Here is a 21005-nt window from a genome sequence, read left to right on the forward strand (position 1 = left end):
ATTAATTAGTCAGTCAATGCAACTGATGGCAAATCCTGAAAAATCAAGACAGAAGAGAGTACAAACTTCTGGGTTGAATCTGCCCCCTTTCCTGGCCAAATTGAATGTTCAGATATTGCTCAGCAATGCAATGGGCAAGTATATTACTGGCCTAGATAGTTTATCTGCTCAATAGAGACCAAAATTCTAGGGCCTTTAGTTCAACCATGATGCTAATCAGTAGTGATGGCCACTTCATTTCTTTGGAACTGAGTTGCTTCATCTGTAAGAGGTAGCACTTATAGCCCATGAACTCACTGCTCTCACCAGTTCAAATATTCCTTCATATTTTAATAACATTCAAGATAAAATCCATGCACTCTTTTTGGGTAACTAACAACTTTGAACAGATGACTCTACAAAATCTTCATTTTCAGTACTGAGCTGTCATTTGGGATGTAGCAAATGCTACCTGAGCTTACTTTTTATCTTTTTCTGCTGATATCCTGGCTCATCAATCAAATAGCAGATTTTTTAGCTCAGGAATCATACTTTATGCATCTTAGTACGCACAGCCCCTAGCATACTGCATCTACTGATGCTCATTAAATTGTTGATGGTGAGGATGATTGTGTTCTAGTTTCCTTCAATGGGATTGCCTGTACATTGCTTAATATGATTAAAGGACTCCCTAGGGGAAATGAAAAAAGTTTCATTACGAATGTGGGTTTGAACTGAAGCTTCTTCAATCAAAACGTATACTTCATTTGTGTTGAAGTCAAGACTAGGAGATCTTCTTTCTAGTTGTTATTGTTTAGTCATTTCAGACTCTTTGTGACCCCATTTGGGGCTTTCTTGGCAGATACTGGAGTAGTATGCTATTTCCTTCTCCAGTTCATTTTACAAATAAGGAAACTGAGACAGAGTTAAGTGACCCAGGTTCACACAGCTCATAAGTGTCTGAAGCTAGATTTGAGCTCAGGTCTTCCTGACTCCAGGCCTGGTGCTCTATTCACTTTGCTACCTAACCGCCCCACTTTCTAGTAAGTCCACTTGACACCTAGTAAACCTATTTGACTTGTATCTTCTGTCTGTGTTTCTCAGCTGAAGATCTACATTTCGTTCCCCATGTACCCCTTTTTCACTACAAACAACTATTCCTTGCTCACTTCCTGGCTTCACCCCATTTGCTCTTCATTCCAAGTCTCCCTAGGATTGTGACCTTCCACCCCCTGGGCCATTCTTGCCTGCTCTTCAGCACACTAGAAAAGTGAAATCCCTTTTCCTCCAATCTCTCAGAACCCAGCTCTTCCTTTGGGGTTAAGGGAAACATCAAGCAAATAGATATTTATTAATGAACTTTATTTGTTTAGCTGTAGTAAGTTATTTTTTAACTCTTAAAAATTAATTTATAGTTTTCTGCTTTTACATAATCTTCTCTAAATATGTCCCCTCCCTTCCTCAATCCAGAGAGCCATCTTTTGCAACATAAAATAAAAAATAGAGGGAAGAAAGTTCAGCAAAACAAATTAATTTCACCTCCATATTCATTCCCCTTCCTCTTTGAAGTAAGAGAGATACATTCTCATATCTACTCTTCATTTCCAATATCAGTCATTATAATTGTGCAAGGCACAGTTTTGAGGTTGTTCCTTCCATTTACACTGCTAAGGTCCTTGTGTATATTGTTTGTCTTCTTCTACCCACTTCACTTTGCATCAGTTCATAGATCTTCCCTCTGACTGTTCCTTTTTTTCTAGTGCATAATAATATTTATTATATTACATTACATTATATTATATTAACACTGGACTCATTGGCTTTAACTGCCAGTTTTGTGGGTTTAGGTAGGAATGTCACAGTGATAGATGGATGGAAGCTTGTTTACTTCTTTCTGGCTATTTCTTCACCAACACTTTTTCCCCAGCTCCTTTGTATGTTTTCTTCCACCATTGGACAGTAACCTTCTTGAAGAAAAGGACTGTCTTGCTTGATTGTATTTTTATCCCTAAGTGTTTAGCACAGTTCCTGACATATAGTAAGCACTTAATAAATGTTCCATTCATCTCAATTCAAATAGAGAAATCTTGAGTCCCAGAGTAAGGTTATGCCTCCCTCTCAGAGTTCTAGAGTTCCCCCTGAGGAGTTAAGAGTGATTATCTTATGCCTTTGGCCCAAGACCCCACTGGTGTGCTTTCCAACTCTCCTCCCTCCTACCCAAGATTATCAGCTACAAATTGATTTAGTCAGCCAGACAAAATTGTTTTTCTAATGGAGTATTTACAAAAGTGGTACAGTTAGAAGAGTAGCTACAAAGTGTCATTCCCAAAAGTTTCTGACAGTCTTACAGAAATGCAGAGTCCAGGGGACAGCAGTCTTAAAGCCTAGAAAGTGCATGCGGCAAAGGGATGACCCAACTCCTGATAACTAGAAGTCCTTTTCTTCTATTCATTCTCCTACTCAAGAAGTTCCCTTTACCCATGTTGTAGTTTCTTTGCTGAGCTCCTTGTGCAGTTGTGAATCTGTGTATAGTATGTCCTTGCCTCCCAATACAGACTCTCCTGTCAGTCAAAGCAGAGATGCCCCTAGGAAGTCCAACATCCTCTGGATCCTTTGAGGATCCTTCTCCAACCCAAGGAGTGAGGGAAAAACTTAAGTCAAAGCCTCTCTTCCCTCTCCTATCACCAACCCTAGGAAGTTCCTCCTTGGAGGCTTGATAGAAGCACTCTCTCTCTTTCTTCCCCAACATGCAACTGACTGGAACTCCCCAATTCCAGCTAACTCTATGGTCTTATGTAGGATAGAGTGGGCATTACAAAATCCCTAAATGCAAACCTGCCTAGAGTCATTGCAGAATCCAATGACCTTCAAAGATGTTGCACACAGTCTAAATTCTATGACTGAGATTGATTGAGCATCTTATCACTTAAGTGGGGTGATTATTGATTTATTCAATTATCCTACTCTTCCATACTCCCACCGGGTCTGACATTTGCTGTCTCTAGCAAATCTGAAGTGTGTTTGGCAAAATCCATGGCCCCAAATCTTACACAATTCTTTAGTGACTGGGACATCTCTTTTTGAATGCCTTCTCAAATACTTGCACTAAAGAATCTGAGGAACCGTCCACGTGGCTCAGTTGGTAATTAAACTTGATAATTCACCTTCTTTCAAAGTTCTAAATACATAGTGATACAATTTAACAAACCAATATCATTTTACAAAGTTCTAATAAGTTAATGTCTGTCTATCTTGTTGTTTGCAAAAGACCTTCCCCAACCCAAAACAGTAAACCACAGAAAATGAATAGTCTTTATCATCAATGTAAAATCCACCGTGCACCCATAATAGCTCTCCTGGAGTAAAATTCTAAGCATGAGAAAAAACACCTGCTCCAGGTGAGGATCGAACTCACAACCTCGGCATTACTCGCTCTTGTACTGTTGTATAAGTACCGCGCGCTAACCGATTGCGCCACTGGAGCTCCTCAAGAATGGAACAGCCGAGCGAAGGCACATAAATCGGAGTCAGAATTCTTTGTTGTTTTAAAGGCAGGTTTCATTAAATGAGTTTTAAAGACATTTTCTTCTGAGTAAATATGAGTCCGTAGGGTTGCCAGGTGTATGTCGAAGTTGAAAGAGTATAGGAGTTAAGATTAGGGGCGCCCATCAGAAAGCAAAGGAAAATGTCTGGAGAACCCCACCCTATCATACAAAAGTTCCTCGATCACCAAGAAAAGCGTCCTTTGTCTGGAGCGTCAGTGGATGAAACACACACGGCCGGATCGGCTGTATGAAACAACTTGCAGGAAACTAGTGCGGCCACTGTCCTGAGACCACCAGCACGCTCTCCTGTAGTGTATAGGCATTGCCACAGCAATCCGAAACGCAGACCAGACACACATTCTGGTCTATAGGTACAGTCACAGCCTCTGACAGGAGAGACCAAAGCACATTCATGTTGCACATGAAATTCATAAGGAAATAACAGAAAAGGGACACAAGATCACCGACCCCGGCCGAATACGTAAATATGAGTCTATTACCACACACCGCTGAGTCATGGTTTCAGAGCTGAGCTCCTGATCAAAGTTTGGCACTCTGGCTCGGCCCACACAGCCAGAGGACACGCCCGGTCAATGTCTCTGTGACTGACCGGGAATAAAACACAGCCCGGAGCGGGCTAGAGATGAGGACTATTTGAATGTTCAAGTCCAGTCTTAGAATCGCACCACCTACATGGACCTGGGCAGATCACTTTAACTTTTCCTACTGCTCTACCAGCAGGTGCAGATCTGCATTGGACTGCTCTAACTCCCCGAGGCGTCAGGAAGGTCCCAAGAGTTATACAAATTCACATTCTCCCTCTCTCTGTCTCTCTGTCTGTCTGTTTCTCTGTGTGTGTCTCTCTTTCTCTCCCTCTCCTTCTGTTCTGCCCCCTCCATTCTTCATACTTTTCTATTTATTGCCTTTCCCTCTCCCTCTTTGTTCAAACAAACACACAGAGATGCACAATTCAGTGGATAATCGCTTCATCTCAGAGAAACCTTGAAACAGAAAGCAAAACGAACTTTTAAAAAACAAGGATTGGGAAACAACATTATTTTAAAGGAATGGAAAAACAAAAATTCGCCAGTTCAGTTTTAGGCAGCCTAAACAGTTCTAGACACTTCATAATGATTCTGTGTGACTTCTCCACAGCTCAGTTTCACTCTCTCCCTTTTTTTGTCTTTAATATCAGATTTTACTTCCTTACCAGTTCTAACGGTGTTATCAATGACAGCTCGGGGTGGGGGTGGGTGACATTGTTTGGTTGCAGTCCCTTAGCAAGGGCCTCCCGTCCAGAGGGTTTGTCTCTCAGTCTGACTCTATTCCATTTAGTCTAATGTTTCATTTCTGGGTCTCACCCTTGATCCACATTTGTGCTCTAGGGCCTCACTTCTCCTTTCAGACTGCATGGAGGCTACCAGTCAGAGTTGCATGGCAGTCTAGGAACTCAGCTAATAAGTTCCTCTATCCCAGCGGACTTAGGTCTTCCTAAACATCCTGTTACACATAAAATGCTCATAAACTGAGTGGTGAAGAAATCCTTAAAACCTGCAACAGTAAGCTATCACATCTGGTATATGCTTTGGGGGAGGAAAAGGCAATTTTAGAGGAAGTGCTGAAAAGGTTTTTCACTTTCATATCTAAAGTGTCTGTCTGTGACATTCACAAGTCCAGATCTGTTGACAAGTCAGGGCATGGATTGGGCTTTCTTGCATTCTCCCAGTCTCTGCTTTTCAGCTTCTTTTTGGATATGGTCTCCCTCCGTTAGAATAGAAGCTCCTTGAGGGCAGGGACTGTCTTTTTTCTTATTTGTATCCCCATTGCTTAGCATAGGGCCTGGTACATAGAAGAGTTCACCCCTGTGGATCACCTGACATTTACATTGTTTTAACTAACTTTTCTTGATAACTAAGTCCTATCTAGGTCACATTTGATCTCTGAAGCAGCTAATTGGAAGAAGTCTGACACCTTTCGAAACTCATCAGTCTCTTCTCTCCATTGCCACTATTCCTGTCTTGCACAGAAAACCCCAAACACTCTCTTCAAATTTGTAGTAGGTGAGGGCTAGCTCTAGACAGGAGTTGGCACAGGGCCAGTGTCCTCTACTAACAACAACAACAAAAAAAGTAGTGAAAGCAGGCAACACAAAGTTTACCAGAACAAAGAAATGCTTACCCAGAGTGGTCTTTCCCTCTACACACACAATAGTGTGGGAGACAGGAAGCAACAGAATCAATCAATCAATAAGCATTTATCAAGCACCTACTATGTGCCAGGCACTGTGCTAAATACTGGGGATGTGAAAAGAGGCAGAAAGGATAAGAGATGCTTGAGGATAGGGAAGTAGCAGGTGATGCTGGGAAGCTATACAAAGCTACCATGCTCATCCTCTTGCTGTCTGGAAGGGGGGAGAGGGGGGAAGAAGAAAGTGCCTAGATCACTCTACAAACAACTCACTTCTACTCCTCCCCACTGCTGCTTCCCTAAGGTGAGTTAATGTCCCTTTTCATATGATTAGTAAGAAAAGTTACTGTTTTTGATTGCGACAAGCTGTAGTATGCAAGAGTGATATGGATGTCATTAATAACTGTTTTATAATTATGGGACAAATGTCTTATTGAATCATAGAGAGAAAATAAGAATTTGATTACTCATCATGAGAGTTAAAGTTGGACCATTTTGAGAGAGGACCCAGAGTTTGAACCCAGAAAGAAGGGAGAGAGAGGTAAAAGAACAGATTTCATAATTGTATCAGTTAAGTTTGAGACTGGAAGTGATGGATATTACAGCTGCTGTTAAGAAATAAGTTCAAGTAAGGGGAGTAACTTGAAAGCAGAGAAATCACTTAGTATATTGACCAGTTTGGTTGAGACTATCATGTTCAGTGAAGTGTTGGGTAAGCACAGAATGGATCATCTCAGCTTAGCAATGGAACTATCTGTTCAACATAGAGGCTATGTTCATCAAGGAATTTTATGGATTGTTCCTGAGACAGAAAGATAACACTGAGGTTTATTGTTCTAGACTTGTTAGTTACCCCCTAGGTCATAGGTTTTCCTAATTCATGTGTTTCCTTGGCACATTTCTGTGTATACTAAGCCCTCTCCACACACACACAGAGACAGATACTGAGTACATAGGTGAGAGAGGTGATCCAGGTTTATTCATGGATTATGATGTATTTATTATTCCTGTATTTACTTTAATATATAAGTACTTGTGATATTATTTTGTTAGATAAATAGTTATATTTAAGATCCAAAAATATCATTACTGGGAGTAGCTGGTTTTGTGTAAATGAAAAGACATGTCAGGGCTTCCAAGCTGAAGTGGTAAGGGGCATGTAACAATAAGGTTACCCCTAGGACCCTGGGAGAGATTGGGTGTAACCATGTGGTAACGATCCTTCTCTGAGAAATTAGCCCTGAGTAAGAGTAGAATGGAGTGAGTAAATATGCCCTATATGAGACATGTAAGGTGCTATAGTGTGGAGTCACTTGGAAATGATTGGGATACTTGAAAGTGAAGAAGAAACCGGCACTGTAGAGTAACAGATGTCTGAGGTCCCAGTTTCCAGCTTGGTATTGGGACGTCTCAGGATTCCTTACCACACTCCCCCCACCAAGGTACTTAGCGCTCCAGGGAGTTGAAGAATCTGACTTCCTTCTGTTCCTATTCTTATTTCACCTATTAGCCTTTTGAATCCTGCCTTGGCCATCTAAGTTGTCTTCTATCGTCTCCAACTCAGCATACAAAAATAGAATTCACTATCTTTTCCCCAAAACCTTTATCATCTTTCAAACTTTCTTGTTATGAGTTTGGGGACTATTATTATCCCCAGTACCCAGGCTCCCAACCTGGTATTAGCCTTAACTCCTCACTCTAATTAACTTCACATATCCAATACACTGCCAAATCTCATAATGTCTATGCCTCTTCTCTCTCATAGAAGTCCTCTCTCCATTCACACAATCTGACATGTTAGTTCAGATCTTCATCACCTCTCACCTGCAAAACTGCAATCACTTTGGCACAGGCCTCAATTCTCCCCCCAATCCCATCCCTCCTCCATTCAGCTGCCAAAATGATTTTCCTAAAGTTCTGATCTGACCATGTCATCCTTCTATTCAATCAACTCCAGCAGATCCTTGTTACCTCCAGGATAAAATATAAGTTCCTATCTTTGACATTTAAAGCTCTTCATATTTTGTGCCCTCCATGGGCTTTCTTACCATTCCTCAAATTGGCCACTCAACTTACTTTGTGGTCCCTTTGCACTGGCTGTCTCCCATAACTGGAATGATTTCTTCTTCAACTCTGAGGCTTGGTTTACCTGGCTTTCTTCAAGACTTAGCTCCAATCCCATTTTCCAATAGGATGCTTTTCCTGGTCCCCCCCCCCCCCGCCCAGGTCCTAATGCCTTCCTCTTTGAAATGATCTTCCATCTACTCTGTATATATCATGTTGGAATATAAACTTGAGGGCAGGATTTTTTTTCTTCTTTTCTTCCTATCCCAAGTGCTTAGCACGTTATTGGTACACAATTTTTAATAAATGTATTTTGACTATCATCTGGAAATATGAAAGGCATACTATTTTTGCTATTATCCAAAGTACTGATAAAATTGTTGAAATGTATAAGGTCAAAAACACGCTCTTATAACTGTCCACTCTTGACCCAGATCCATTAGGAATATAGACATCTGAGATATAGTTTGGTCTCTACCAGTGCAAGACAACACACATATGCACATGCTTAATGAGGACTCTCAATGGCCAAGTAAACTTCGAGGTTTATGAGGAACTCAGCTTGAATAACTTCATTTGAGTTTCTCTTCGTGAAAACCTCTTTTAGTCTGCGAGCTACAAAACATGGCCCGTACGGGGATCGAACCCGCGACCTTGGCGTTATTAGCACCACGCTCTAACCAACTGAGCTAACCGGCCAACCCACGATACCATTCTCTAAAAGTTATATTAAAAGGAAAAACATTTTGGCTGGACGTTTAGAATACAAAGCCCTGATAAACTTGAGAGAATAACATCGGATTTCTGCTTTTACTCTCCACTGGCTGCTGAACAGAACGTTGCTCAGAATTTACTGCAAGAGATATCTCCGAGAGCCGGAGGTTCTCGCTCTTCTACTGTTTACTTACAGTTTGTAGTGGGTTTACAACTGCTTTCCGGACTCTGTCCCTGCCCTGCCGTAGCGGAACAGCCAGCTTGGTCTTCAAGTCGTATCGCCCCCATTCCTCATCCACCTCATGCGCTTCAAATAGCGCCGCCCCCGTGCACGCTTGCACACAACACCACACCAATCTCCAGCCAGCGCCCACTCACGCTCTCGCCCAGAGGCCACCTCTTCCTGGGCACTGGGCACACACACACACACACACACACACACACACACACACACACACACACACACTCTCTCTCTCTCTCTCTCTCTCTCTCTCTCTCTCTCTCTCTCTCTCTCTCTCTCTCTCTCTCTCTCTCTCTCTAACTCTCTCTTCCACCCTCCGTCCACTCCTGAGCCCCAGCTGGGGGTTGTTACGGTTCTGACCGATTACCCGGCAGCCTGCGAGGCAGAACGCCAGTAACCGAACAGTGTCTTAGCAGAGAGAGGATGGATGAGACTAGGCAATACTTCAGAGGCAACTCTTCGCTGCCTTTCTCAGCGTCGTCTTCACCTCATTAGCATTCTTTTCTTATCCGCAGACCCACCGGAGGGAAGCTCACTTCCCTTTTGATTGGATCGCCTGTGGCCCCGGTCTCAATCACAGCCAGCTCCCGAAATCAAAGGGAAACCTATTGGGGAAAGCCAGGAAATGGGCCAGAAAACAAATTTTAGAGAAGTGGCCTCGAGATTGGAGAGCAACGTGTCTGCGACTTTTGAACAGAAGTGAGGAAGAGGGGAGCACGGGTTTATGGTGGAAACAGAGACAAAAGGCACGAGAGACAGAGAGAGAGACAGGCAGAGAAATACACAGAGAGAAAGAGAGAGACAGAGACAGAGAAAGTTCCTCCTTCTCTTTGTGTCATCCTCTGTCTCTTTCTCTTCCTGTCTCTGTGTCTCTACCTCTGTCTCTTTCCGTGTCTCTTTCATTTCATATCTCTCTGTGGGTCTCTTACTCTCTGTCTGTTTCTGTTTCATCTCTCATTTTTCTTGTCTGGCTTCATTTTAACAAGGAAACAATTACTGCTGTAAGCCAAGTAGGAAGACAACAACAGTCTACTCTCACTACCTAGGTCCACCTGAAGTCATGAACACACGGCCCTGGTATTACTTCTTTCCCTGTGGTATCTATTCTTCCCCCCCCCCCACTTAATAGTATTTTATTTTTTCTAATTACATATAAAGATAGTTTGCAACATTCACTTATATAAGATTTTGGGTTCCATTTTTTTCTCCCTCTCCTCCCCCCTCCCCAAGACTGCAAGCAATCTGATATAGGCTAGATATATATACATGGTTAGCCAGATTTTTACTGAGCCACTCTCTAACCTGAGAATGCTCCAAGCCTCACAGAGCAGGCCTAGAGACTGGAGTGCTAGCAATCAAGTAGTTTAATCAATTTCAGAGTGAAGAACATTCTTTTAGCTGAAGTAAAAGCACAGGTTATATACTTAAATCACAACTGAGGAAGGGGGGAGGGGAGGTGGATTATAGTCAATTAGTGGTTTCCCAAGAGAAACCCCTAAGTCCCGCAATACAACAATCCTAGAGTGAAGTCTTTGGGGGTTGTGAGCACTTCCTCCAAAGTACAGAAGCAGAGTTCAGGGAGGGGAGCAGGTTCTTAAATCTTTGATTCGCTTCACTTAAGGTCCAGTGATTGTGAGCGTTGTCAGAGTTTTGATTAATCAGGCTAAGCTCCATTGTGAGCTCAGACTCCCAAGCCAGAGAGGCTTGAGAAAACTACGTTATTAGTATATTCATTACACATATCATATTTATATGAAAATTATAAATTCCCTGCTCAACATGTACAATCATATTGAACATGTGGTATCTATTCTTTTCTGCCTTAGGTGGAATATTGGCGATTGAAGAATTAGAACAGCTTTGTGATCTTGGAAAGGTCAGGAAAGCACCAGGTACTAGGGCACTTGTCAGAGTTTGTAAGCTGTCAAATCCCTTGAAGATTAAAGTTCCCTGAGCAACTGACCTGATCCAGTCCATCAGTGAATCAACAGTGAAACTACTGGTGTCTTGAAACAAAGAAATGACTTTGTCCATTGACTATGTCGATTATGATATGAAAGTAAACTTGGTGAGGCCAATGTTTCGTGGCATCCAAGTTAAGTTTGAGTCGTTTTCCCAGGGACTGAGAAGGTAAACGAGAGAATGCGCTCCCTGGTATTGGGGGATTTGTACTTCTATTTCTATTCTATCTTCTCTGTAAGTACCGCTTTGTAAAAAGTAACTGATGTTAATTGATTAAATGATACTACTGTGCTAATCACAAAGTCTATTGATGATATAAGGAAGATACTAACTGCCATTTGGTGACTGCAATTGAGCAGAACACTCTGGATTGGGGGCCCCAATTGACAGGATTTGCGATGTATGCCAAGACCTCATAGGTACCCCCTAGAACACTAAGAGGGGTAAGAGATAGCTATTTATCCTTATTCTGGCAGCACCGTCAGTGGAAGTGTTCAAAATAAGATACAAACTGAATTGTGATATGGTTAAGAAATATTATATATGAATAATTTTAAAAAGTCTTTTTTAAAAAGCACTAGACCAAGTCTAGAGGAACCTAGAACAAGATTCAAGAGGCAAACTTTGTTGCAATTAGTTCCTCTTTCTATCCCACCAGAAAAATGGGGCAAACTCCTTCAATACAAAGATGGGCATGGCAGTTTGCCCCTTCAGTCTGGTAGGTTATGTTTCATCTAGTATGAATACATGTATACGTATATGTGTATATATGTATGTATATGTATGTATGTGTGTTTGTCCCATTCCCCCCCACACTTGGGGTGTTCAGGGAGGACTAGCAGGGTTTGCCAAGCCCTATTCAAGGCTGCTTATCTACCTTTGATGTCCACCTGTCACCCAACCCTCACCTGTGGCTCCAAGAAATGGTGGCCTGTGAAGTGGCCATACCCCTTATAATCGTCTTGGGCAGATGAGCTAAACCAGGTTGAGAGTAACTGAGGGATCTCGGGCCTGTTGGTTAGAGGGATGTCTACCTCAAGCATACTGAAGACTTCCCCGTTGGAATGGTCGATGAGAACAATTTGTTCCAACGGCCATGAATGCAGCTGAAGCAGGCACTGTGGATCACTTAGAACTTGGTTAGACATCGAAGACGCTAAGGTCTTCCACTGTACCCTGGGCTATCAACAGTCGTCTTGAACTTTGTCCTGTCATTGGATTTCCATGATGAAGGGAGAGTGAGGTTGATGACATTACTCAGTGCTGCCTCACTTAAACCCAATTTACAACCAAGTTAAGACATCATCCGTGATGTCACTGGTCCTCTTCAAAAACGGACAAACATTTATTTCTATTTTTATTTTAAAATTTACTGAGACAAATGATACAAATGTACACTTAGATACAGCATGAATGATGAGAGAAACAGGTCTGCCTCCCATACCGGGATGCAGTACCAACATCCAACCAAACGTTATTCCTTTGCCGTTTTTGCCTGGCGAAGGAGCAGTGGCGCTCTATGGGGTCGGACAAGGAATACAAGTACATTATTGTTTCGTCCGGTTTTGAAACGGGGACCATTCGCTTGTGAGGCGAACGTGATAACCACTACACTACGGAAACCACCTCCAAAAAGGGGACTATTTCCCCCTCAAAAATTCACTTCCGTGGGAAATGTACATATTTATATATAAACATAACTACGGGAGTTGTAAATATGGGAAACATATGGTATATTAAACACTAAACTATACAGTCTCGTCACCACTGGCTCCAAGAAACTTTGCCCGTGAGCAAAAGCTTCACACTTCTAACTCCTCTATAGAGACTGAAGCTCCATCTCAGACACAAAGAAAGCTCTTTTCATTTAGTTCTAGCTTGCCCCTGAAACTTTCACTCTGCTCTGCTTGCCTCTCCACGCCAATCCAATTCTCCGCTTCTCTGGCAGTTTCTCCTGAAGTTTCTTCAGCCACTTTCCAGGATACATTTCTCAGACCTCCACCCGTTACTCTACATAATCATCCCATCCCTGATACAGAAGGGTGCTGGCTGAGACTTCCCAGCTATGGACTTGCTCCAAATCTCTCTGCCTCGGGCCAGAGTTTTCCAGGTTACGAAACTGTTGGCTCCCACAGGGGAGCAGAAATCCCATTACTCACCGAGATGGTGCTCGTTTCTATTGTTGTCATTTTAGGAAAACGTCCTGCGCCCTCCAACCCTAAATAGACGGAAAGGCCTTCTATGGCAGATGCTTTCTCTTGCTCCTTTGTGTATGCCTAGCGACCATCTTTTGCAAAAGAAAAGAAAAGAAAAGAAAAGAAAAGAAAAGAAAAGAAAAGAAAAGAAAAGAAAAGAAAAGAAAAGAAAAGAAAAGAAAAGAAAAGAAAAGAAAAGAAAAGAAAAGAAAAAGAAAAGAAAAAAATCGCTCAATGATCGCTGACAATGAAGAAAGAGAAATGACATAACTCTTGGTGTGCTGATAAAGGTGTAACAACGGGCTGGGGGGGCGGGGATGTATGCAAAACACCCTTTAAAGCATAACCTGCATTGTTACCATTTTCTCCAACCCTTCATTGTCTAGACAATCAGTAAAACAAAAACATCAAGCGCAGATTTCTATCATTTGATGATTTCAATATGTAAATGCTCACACTGAAAATTTAACAACTGGCTCCCTCCAGTCGGTGAATGGTTCCTGCATACTTCTGGATGCCACCCCCACCTTCCACCCCCACTGTTGTGAGCGGACCCAGATTTAAAATCCGTTCTTCTTTCAAGTCTTTCTTTGGGTTCACCTTCAAGAGCTACCTCTTTCTTCTTCCATACCTCTATTCTCATCCACAACCTCACCCCACCTCCTGTTCCTGTTCTCTCAGGAAAATCCCCACACCTCTCTCAAGTCCTGCCAATAAGTGACTCAGGCTTCCAGTGTGAGAAAAGCCAAGGGTGTCTCAGTCCCCCGCCCCAATAACTTGCCAAAGGGAAGAGTCTAAAAACAGGGAGCACACTGGGATGTGTCCATCCTTCTCCAATCATGCAGTTTTCAATCAGGACAGACTGAAATCTGGCCTTGGCTACTACAGCTTCTGGAACTTCTCAGAGCCAATGCACAAGCGAGCACTTCAGAAACTCTGGCCACATCAGTCATTCTTGTCTACAGTCCAAGTCACTCTCATGCTACACTCATTGTAGACTCAGTCAGAAAATCAAGCATTTATTGAGCGCTTCCTATGTGCCAGTTACTGTGCTAAGCCATGGTGACACAAATAAAAACAAAAAGAAAAGCAGATGCCCCAAGTAGCTTACATTCTAACAAGAGAAGACAATCTATAATAGCGGAGCTATCATAAGGATGAGGAGGGAGAAAGGAAGATGTCATATGGGGGCATGGCAGTCCAGAATGTGAGGGATGGTTAGTCAAGACCTTCCCCAAAACGGAGGTTCCAGGAAGAATTTTGCAAGTGGAGAAAGGATCCACAGGAGCAGAGCAAGGAGACTGCAACTGAGGCATGGTGGCCTACTCTGAAGAAGCAAGGATGGTCACTAAAAAAGGAAACAAGCATTTATTTATGAAGGTCCTACTATGTGTCAAGTGGGAGCAAGGGAGTGGGTCGAGTGCCTAGCCTAGAGTCAGTCAAATATGGCCTCAGTATGACCCTGGACAAGTCACTTAACCGTGTTTGCCTCCATTTCCTCATCTGTAAAATGAGTGACAAACCACTCCATTATCTTTGCCAACCCCAAATGTTCTCAGGAAGAGTTACGCTCGACCAAACAATAAATGTGTCATGTACTTTCCTTTAAAAAATGTTACCTTAAAAAAAATAAAAATAAAAATGTTATCTTGCTTGATTCTCACAAGAGGCCTGAGAGATAGGTGCTATTAGGATTCCCGTTTTAAAGCTGGGGGAAATGAAGCACACAGCTGGTATCAAAGGGTTTATCTGGACTTCAGCTTCATTCTGACTTCAAGACACCATTCAAAAGAAGAAATTGAATACAAATATAGGTATAATTTTCCTATAAAACTTTCATTTCCTTCCCCTTCTCCCCAACACTCGATCACAATCACTGAGTCTGAATTGAAAGTGATTTCAGAGGCTACATAATCTAGCTTCTACTTGAACAAGAAGCCTCCCGCCAAATTACTGGAAGAGTCGTCACCCACTACTGTATTTGAGTAACTAGAATTGTTGGAAAGTTCTTCCTTAATAGATTGATTGCCCCCAAAGGTTTGCTCAAATGATATCATTCTGTTTTCTTCTGCACCATAAGTAAAGTAACAAATAAATCCGATGTCCCAGGTGAATAAGGCGGAAGAAGGATTTCAATTTTCCACACTACTAAAGCCAGTTGATACGAAATGAGAGCTTTAAACGCGAGTACTTGGAGATACAACATAGGTCTTTCGAATGAATCGTACAGAAGGGTTTTAAAAGCAAATGGCCCGTACGGGGATCGAACCCGCGACCTTGGCGTTATTAGCACCACGCTCTAACCAACTGAGCTAACCGGCCGCCTTACTAGATGTTTTCTACGTCTTATTAAGAGTACTATAAAGTAATTTCAATCTGACGGTTAAAATTATATATTAATTGTTGCCTCAGAAAGAATTATGTCCGTAGCTACGGATATGCTCTGCGATTCCTTAGACCTCTCTCAGCTGTCTCTCGGCACAACACTCTGCTCACAAATCACGGAGTCAGGAAGTAACAGTAAAACAGAACCCTCTCAAGCTTACAGTTGCAGCTGCTTTCCGGAGTCTGGGCCTCTCTCAGCTGACAGTTAAATCTGACTGCAGACAGGCGGCTGACTGGGAAATTAATCATTTCTTTTCTTGTTAAAGATGTAGTCAATTTAATTTTTCATGATGTTCACTGCTGGTTGTCTTTCCATTATTTCCCTGTTAAAGAAAATACTCTGATGCATATTCAGGCAAAAATTATAGGATCACTTAGAACTGGAAAGTACCCTCCAATAGTAGAATTACAAGTGCTCTAATACAACTTTCTCATTTTACATATGTATGTATGTATCTGTATGTCTTTCTATCTATCTATGTACCTCCCTCCCTATCTACCTATTTTTTACAATAAATGTTTCTTTTTTTTGCAAGTAACATCTGATTATCAAGTATTTTGTTCCTTTCCATTTCTAACCCCCCAAAAAAAAACTGGGAAAAGAAAAACAAAAGCATTGTGACAAATAAGTATAATCCAGCAAAATAAATCCCATACTGAACATTTCCCAAAATATGCATCTCATTTTGCATCTTAGTCCACCACTTCTAAGTCAGGAGGCAGGTAGTTTCATCATTAGTTCTGTGAAATTGTGATTGATCATTTTGTTGACTGGAGTTCTCAAGTCTTTCAAAGTTGTCTGTTTGTACTATGTTGCTGTTTATTGTACAAATTATTCTCCTGGTTTTGTTCACTTTGTTATGCATCTGTTTATAGAAATCTTTCAGGTTTCCTTGGGACCTTTTCTTTCATAACCTCTATTAGTATAATACTAATAACATAGGAGAATAGTTAAATGTAGTCTAATAGCACAATAATAATAATTCTAGCTAGCATTTACATAGCACCTACTATATACCAGGCACTTTACCAATATTACCTCCTTTGATACTCACAAAAACCCTGGGAAATAGGTACCACAATTATCTCTATTTTACAAGTGAGAAAACTGAGGCAAACAGAAGTTAAATGACTTGCCTAACATCACACAAGTGGTAATTGTCTGAGGGTGGATTTTAATTCAGATCTTCCTGATTTTAGGCACAACACTCTATCCTCTGCACCACTTAGCTACCTTATCGACTATTTTTGTATACCATAATTTTTTCATCTATTTTCCAGTTGATAGGCACCAATTTAGTTTACAAAAGAGTTGCTACAAATATTTTTGTACACTATCTGGTACTGGCTAGGAAACAGAGTGGTGGATCAGTGGAATAGATTAGGTTCACAAGACACGGTAGTAGATGACCACAAGTAACCTAGTGTTTGATAAACCCAAAGACTACAGCCTTTGGGAAAAGAACTCAGTATTTGACAAAAAATGCTGGGAAAACTTGAAAACAATAGGGTACAAACTAGATATAGACCAACATCTCACACCATATACCAAGATAAGGTCAAAATGAGTACATGATTTTGACATAAAAGGTGACACCATAAACAAATTAGAAGCTCAAGGAATAGTCTACCTGTTAGATCTATAGAGAAGGGAAGAATCCATGACCAAACAAGAGACAGAGAGCATTACAAAATGTAAAATAGTTAATTTTGATTATATTAAATTAAAAAGCTTTTGCACAAGCAAAACCAATGTAACTAAGATTAGAAGGAAAGCAGAAGCTGGAAAACAATCTTTACAGCCAGTGTCACTGATAAAGGCCTAATTTCTCAAATATATAGAAAACTGAGTTAAATTTATAAAAATACAAGCTGTTACCCAATTAACAAATGGTCAAAGGATATGAACAGGCAATTTTCAGATGAAGACATCATGAAGAAGTGCTCTTTTGAATAGGTAATTCTATTTTTTTAGTCTGCCTATTTTTGAGTAGGCAGTATCTAATTTTCTAAATCACTTTTGATTAGAGACATGCAAATCAGAACAACTCTACCTCCACATACCTATCAGATTGGCTAATAGGACAAAAAAGGAAAATGATAAATGTTGGAGAGGATGTAGGAAAATTGGGACACTGACGCATTGTTGGTAGAGTTGTGATCCAACCATTCTGAAGAGTATTTTGAAACTATGCCCAAAGGGCAACCAAGCTGTCCATACCTTTTTAGCCAGCAATACTACTACTAGGTCTGTATCCCAAAGAGATCATAAAAAAGGGGGGGAAACCTACATGTGCAAAAAATATTTTAGCAGTCCTTTTTGTGGTGATAAAATATTAGAAATGGAGGGGATGCCCATCAATTGGGGAATGGCTGGACAAGCTGTGCTATGTGAACGTAATAGAAGACTATTGTGCAATAAGAAATGATGAGCAAGCAGATTTCAGAAAAATCTGAAAAGACTCATATGAACTGTTGTAAAGTGAAATGAGCAGAACTAGGAAAACATTGTATATAGTATCAGCAACATTGTGCGATGATCAACTATAAATGACTTCGCTTTTCTTCGCAACACAATGATCTGATACAAATACAAAGGACTCATGAAGGAAAATGCTATCCACATCCAGATAAAGAACTGATGGACTCTGAATGCAGATGGAAACATACTTTTTTCACTTACTTGAATTTTTCATATTTTTTCTTTTGATCTGTTTCTTCTTTCACAACTGTGACTCATATGGAAATATGTTTTACATAATTGCATATCTATAACCTATGCCAAATTGCTTACCATTTTATAAAGAGGGGAGAGGAGGGAGGGAGAAACTTTGAAACTCAAAATCTTCCAAAAAATGAATGCTAAAAACTGTCTGGAAATGTAATTGGGAAAAATAAAATATGCTTTAAAAAACAAATAAATATTTTTGTACATATAAGACTTTTTTCTCTTTCTTTGACCTCTATGCACGGGCCTAGTAGTAATATAGCTGAGTTAAAGTGCATGCACAGTTCAGTACCTTTTGGGGGCATAGTGACAAAAGAATGCCTTTTACCAATTTACAGCTTCACCTACAGTTTATCAGGGCGGCTGTTTCCTCACAGCCCCTCCAACATGTGTCCTTTTACTTTTTTGGTCAACTTTGCCAGTCAGAAAGGGGTTTGAGATGAAATTTCTTAGCTACTTTAATTTGCATTTTTCTAATTATTTGGAACATTTTTTCTTATGACTATAGCTAGCTAGGATTTCTTGCCTTGAGGACTGCCTATTCATATCCTTTCACTGTTTATCAGTTGGTTGATTCTCTAAGATACTCTTTTTAAAGTCTTGCTGATGTATTTTGTTTTTACATTACATTTACAGGTTATTATTTTAACAGCAAGTTTTTCTGATAAAGGTCTTCTTTCTCAAATCTATAGAGAACTGAACCAAATTTGTAAAAAAAAAAACCCCTACCACTGCCAAAGTAATCTGAATTGAATTTCAAACTTCTCCATTGAGGGAATAACCACAGGCAAAGAAGAAACAAGTACACCATCATATTATCCTTTTTTTTTTTGCAAGGCAATCCAGGTTGAGTAACCAGCCCAGGGTCCCACAGCTATTAAGTGTCATGAGTCTGAGGTCATATTTGAATTCAGGTCCTCCTGACTCCAAAGCCTGAGTTCTATCTACTGTGCCACTTAGCTGCCCCCTATAATAGCTTTAAAAAAATTGCAACAATTTTGTATCTTCCTAAGTACATCATTATATCATTTATGAAAATTGATAATTTGGGTTATTTTTTGTCTATGCTTGCTCCCAGAAGGACAACTAAAACTATGGATTATGAAATTGCTGCTGTGGGACTTGTGGCCACTCCATTGTGGCATGAACTGAATTCAACTTAGTTGAGAGTCTCCCTCAGAGACTTCTCCCTTCTCTCAGTTCTGAATGTAGAGGGCAGCTGATTAGCTTTCCCCACCTCCATTACTAAGCACAAAGACCTTTTCTGCTCCCTGCAATCAGAAAATCACTGGTTGCCTCATTTCCAATGTCTGTGTTTGTTCTCCAAACTTAACCTTACAGAGCTAGTTGTCAGCACTTTCTAAATTGGACAAAAATTATGAGCAAGAGAAATAAAGACCATTGAGGATGCTTTATAATCTGAACCTGAGTTCCCCTGGACAAATTATTTCTTTTTTTATAATTAATTTATTTCTTTTGCATTTTCAACATTCACTTCTATAAGATTTTAAATCTTAAATTTTCTCCCCCTCCCTCTCACTACCCCTCCCCAAGATGGCATGCAATCTGATATAGGCTCTACTTATACGTTCATATTAAGCATATTTTCCCCTTAGTCATGATGTAAAGAAGAATTAGAACTAATGGGAGGAACCACGAGAAAGAAGAAACTAAACAAAACAACAAAAGAAAAGAGGAGCAACTATTATGCCTGCATCTGCATTCAGACTCCATAGTTCTTTCTCTGGATGTGGATAGCCTTTTCCATAGTGAGTCTTTTGGAGTTTTCTTAGATCCTTACATTGCTGAGAGGAGCCAAGTCTATCAAAGTCAGTCATCGAACAATATGGCTGTTACTGTGTACAAAGTTCTCCTGGTTCTCCTCACTTCACTCAGCATCACTCCATACAAGTCTTTTCAGGTTTTTCTGAAGTCTGCCAGTTTATCATTTCTTATAGCACAATACTATTCCATTACATTCATATACCACAACTTATTCATCTATTCCCCAACTGATGGGCATCCCCTCAATTTCCAGTTCTTTGCCACCACAAAAAGAGCTGCTGTAAATATTTTTGTACATGTGGGTCCAATGATTTCTTAATGAGCCAAATAGCTACAAACAAGAGCCAAAGAGAAGAGGTGCTTAGATCTAGATTCCTCTGTTCCCATCTCTCCAAGCAATGCTAGGTGAAGGTCACAGGGAAATTTTGAGGCTAATATCATGTACTAGCCCTGAAATCTCTGCTACACTTTCCAAGTTTCATAGCTAAGTTGGTTACTTCATGACATCCAAACATATTACCTCCATGAAAAAAACAATTCCGTCATTTCAGTAAACAAAGTTATTAGATAGTGGTTTACAATTATTTATTTCACCATCTGTGTTCCACAATCTATTGTCGGTATTGGCCTTTAATTGCCTCACTTGTGTCTTGCCATCTGCTTAAGATGAACATGTCGCATATCTTGCTAAAGTCTGCAGTATCAAGCCTGAGATATGACCCTCAGCTTCTGTTTTAGCTAGCTAGTTCCCTGGTCTTCTTGATAGACCTATCAGTACCTTCACTTTCTGCCACTCTCTGATATGGTCTGTTTCCTGATATGGCCATCCTTATCTTTTCCTTCTGCTATCTCTTTTCTGATTTGGAAATCCTTGTCTTCCCACACACATCTCTGTAAAATTCCACTGCACCCATGCTGCTTTTGTATTCAGATCCTGTATAAGGTAGCTGAAACTGGTTCTCTGGACTCATTGACCTATTGGTTATCATTCAGTATAGCCTTTGCTCTAAGACTGATAAAATGCAGCTGTTCCTGTGCCTGTCTCCTGTGCTGGCTTACTGGCAGGGACGAGTCTGCCATTGAGAAAATTAACACAACACTGGTCAGCTAGTTGGTGATTAGAACATCTACTTTTTCCCTTTTCAACTAAGGGCTACCCACCACTCCTCCCCCAATCCCAACCATACTTACAAATTGGGTTTAGAGTTATAAAGTTCATC

General features: G+C 40.7%; 1 long non-coding RNA gene and 3 other non-coding genes across 4 annotated transcripts in view; all 4 read right to left on the minus strand.

Moving 5' to 3' along the window:
• The window catches only part of LOC110220087 (uncharacterized), a 113777-nt gene extending 105005 nt beyond the window's left edge, over positions 1-8772 (minus strand). The window contains exon 1 of the long non-coding RNA XR_002327778.2: positions 8684-8772. This is a non-coding gene — a long non-coding RNA (uncharacterized LOC110220087). The remainder of the gene's footprint in view (positions 1-8683) is intronic.
• TRNAI-UAU (transfer RNA isoleucine (anticodon UAU)) lies at positions 3370-3463 on the minus strand. Its single transcript has 2 exons — positions 3426-3463; positions 3370-3405 (listed from the first exon to the last, which is right to left on the minus strand). It is a non-coding gene; the product is annotated as a tRNA-Ile (tRNA).
• TRNAI-AAU (transfer RNA isoleucine (anticodon AAU)) lies at positions 8401-8474 on the minus strand. The gene has a single exon. It is a non-coding gene; the product is annotated as a tRNA-Ile (tRNA).
• A 6363-nt stretch (positions 8773-15135) lies between the features above and the next one.
• On the minus strand, positions 15136-15209 carry TRNAI-AAU (transfer RNA isoleucine (anticodon AAU)). Its single transcript has one exon. It is a non-coding gene; the product is annotated as a tRNA-Ile (tRNA).
• Between the last annotated feature and the right edge of the window lie 5796 nt (positions 15210-21005).

Source organism: Phascolarctos cinereus, unplaced genomic scaffold (assembly GCF_003287225.1).
Source record: "Phascolarctos cinereus isolate Bilbo 61053 unplaced genomic scaffold, phaCin_HiC Scaffold_5;HRSCAF=322, whole genome shotgun sequence".
Lineage (NCBI taxonomy): Eukaryota > Metazoa > Chordata > Mammalia > Diprotodontia > Phascolarctidae > Phascolarctos > Phascolarctos cinereus.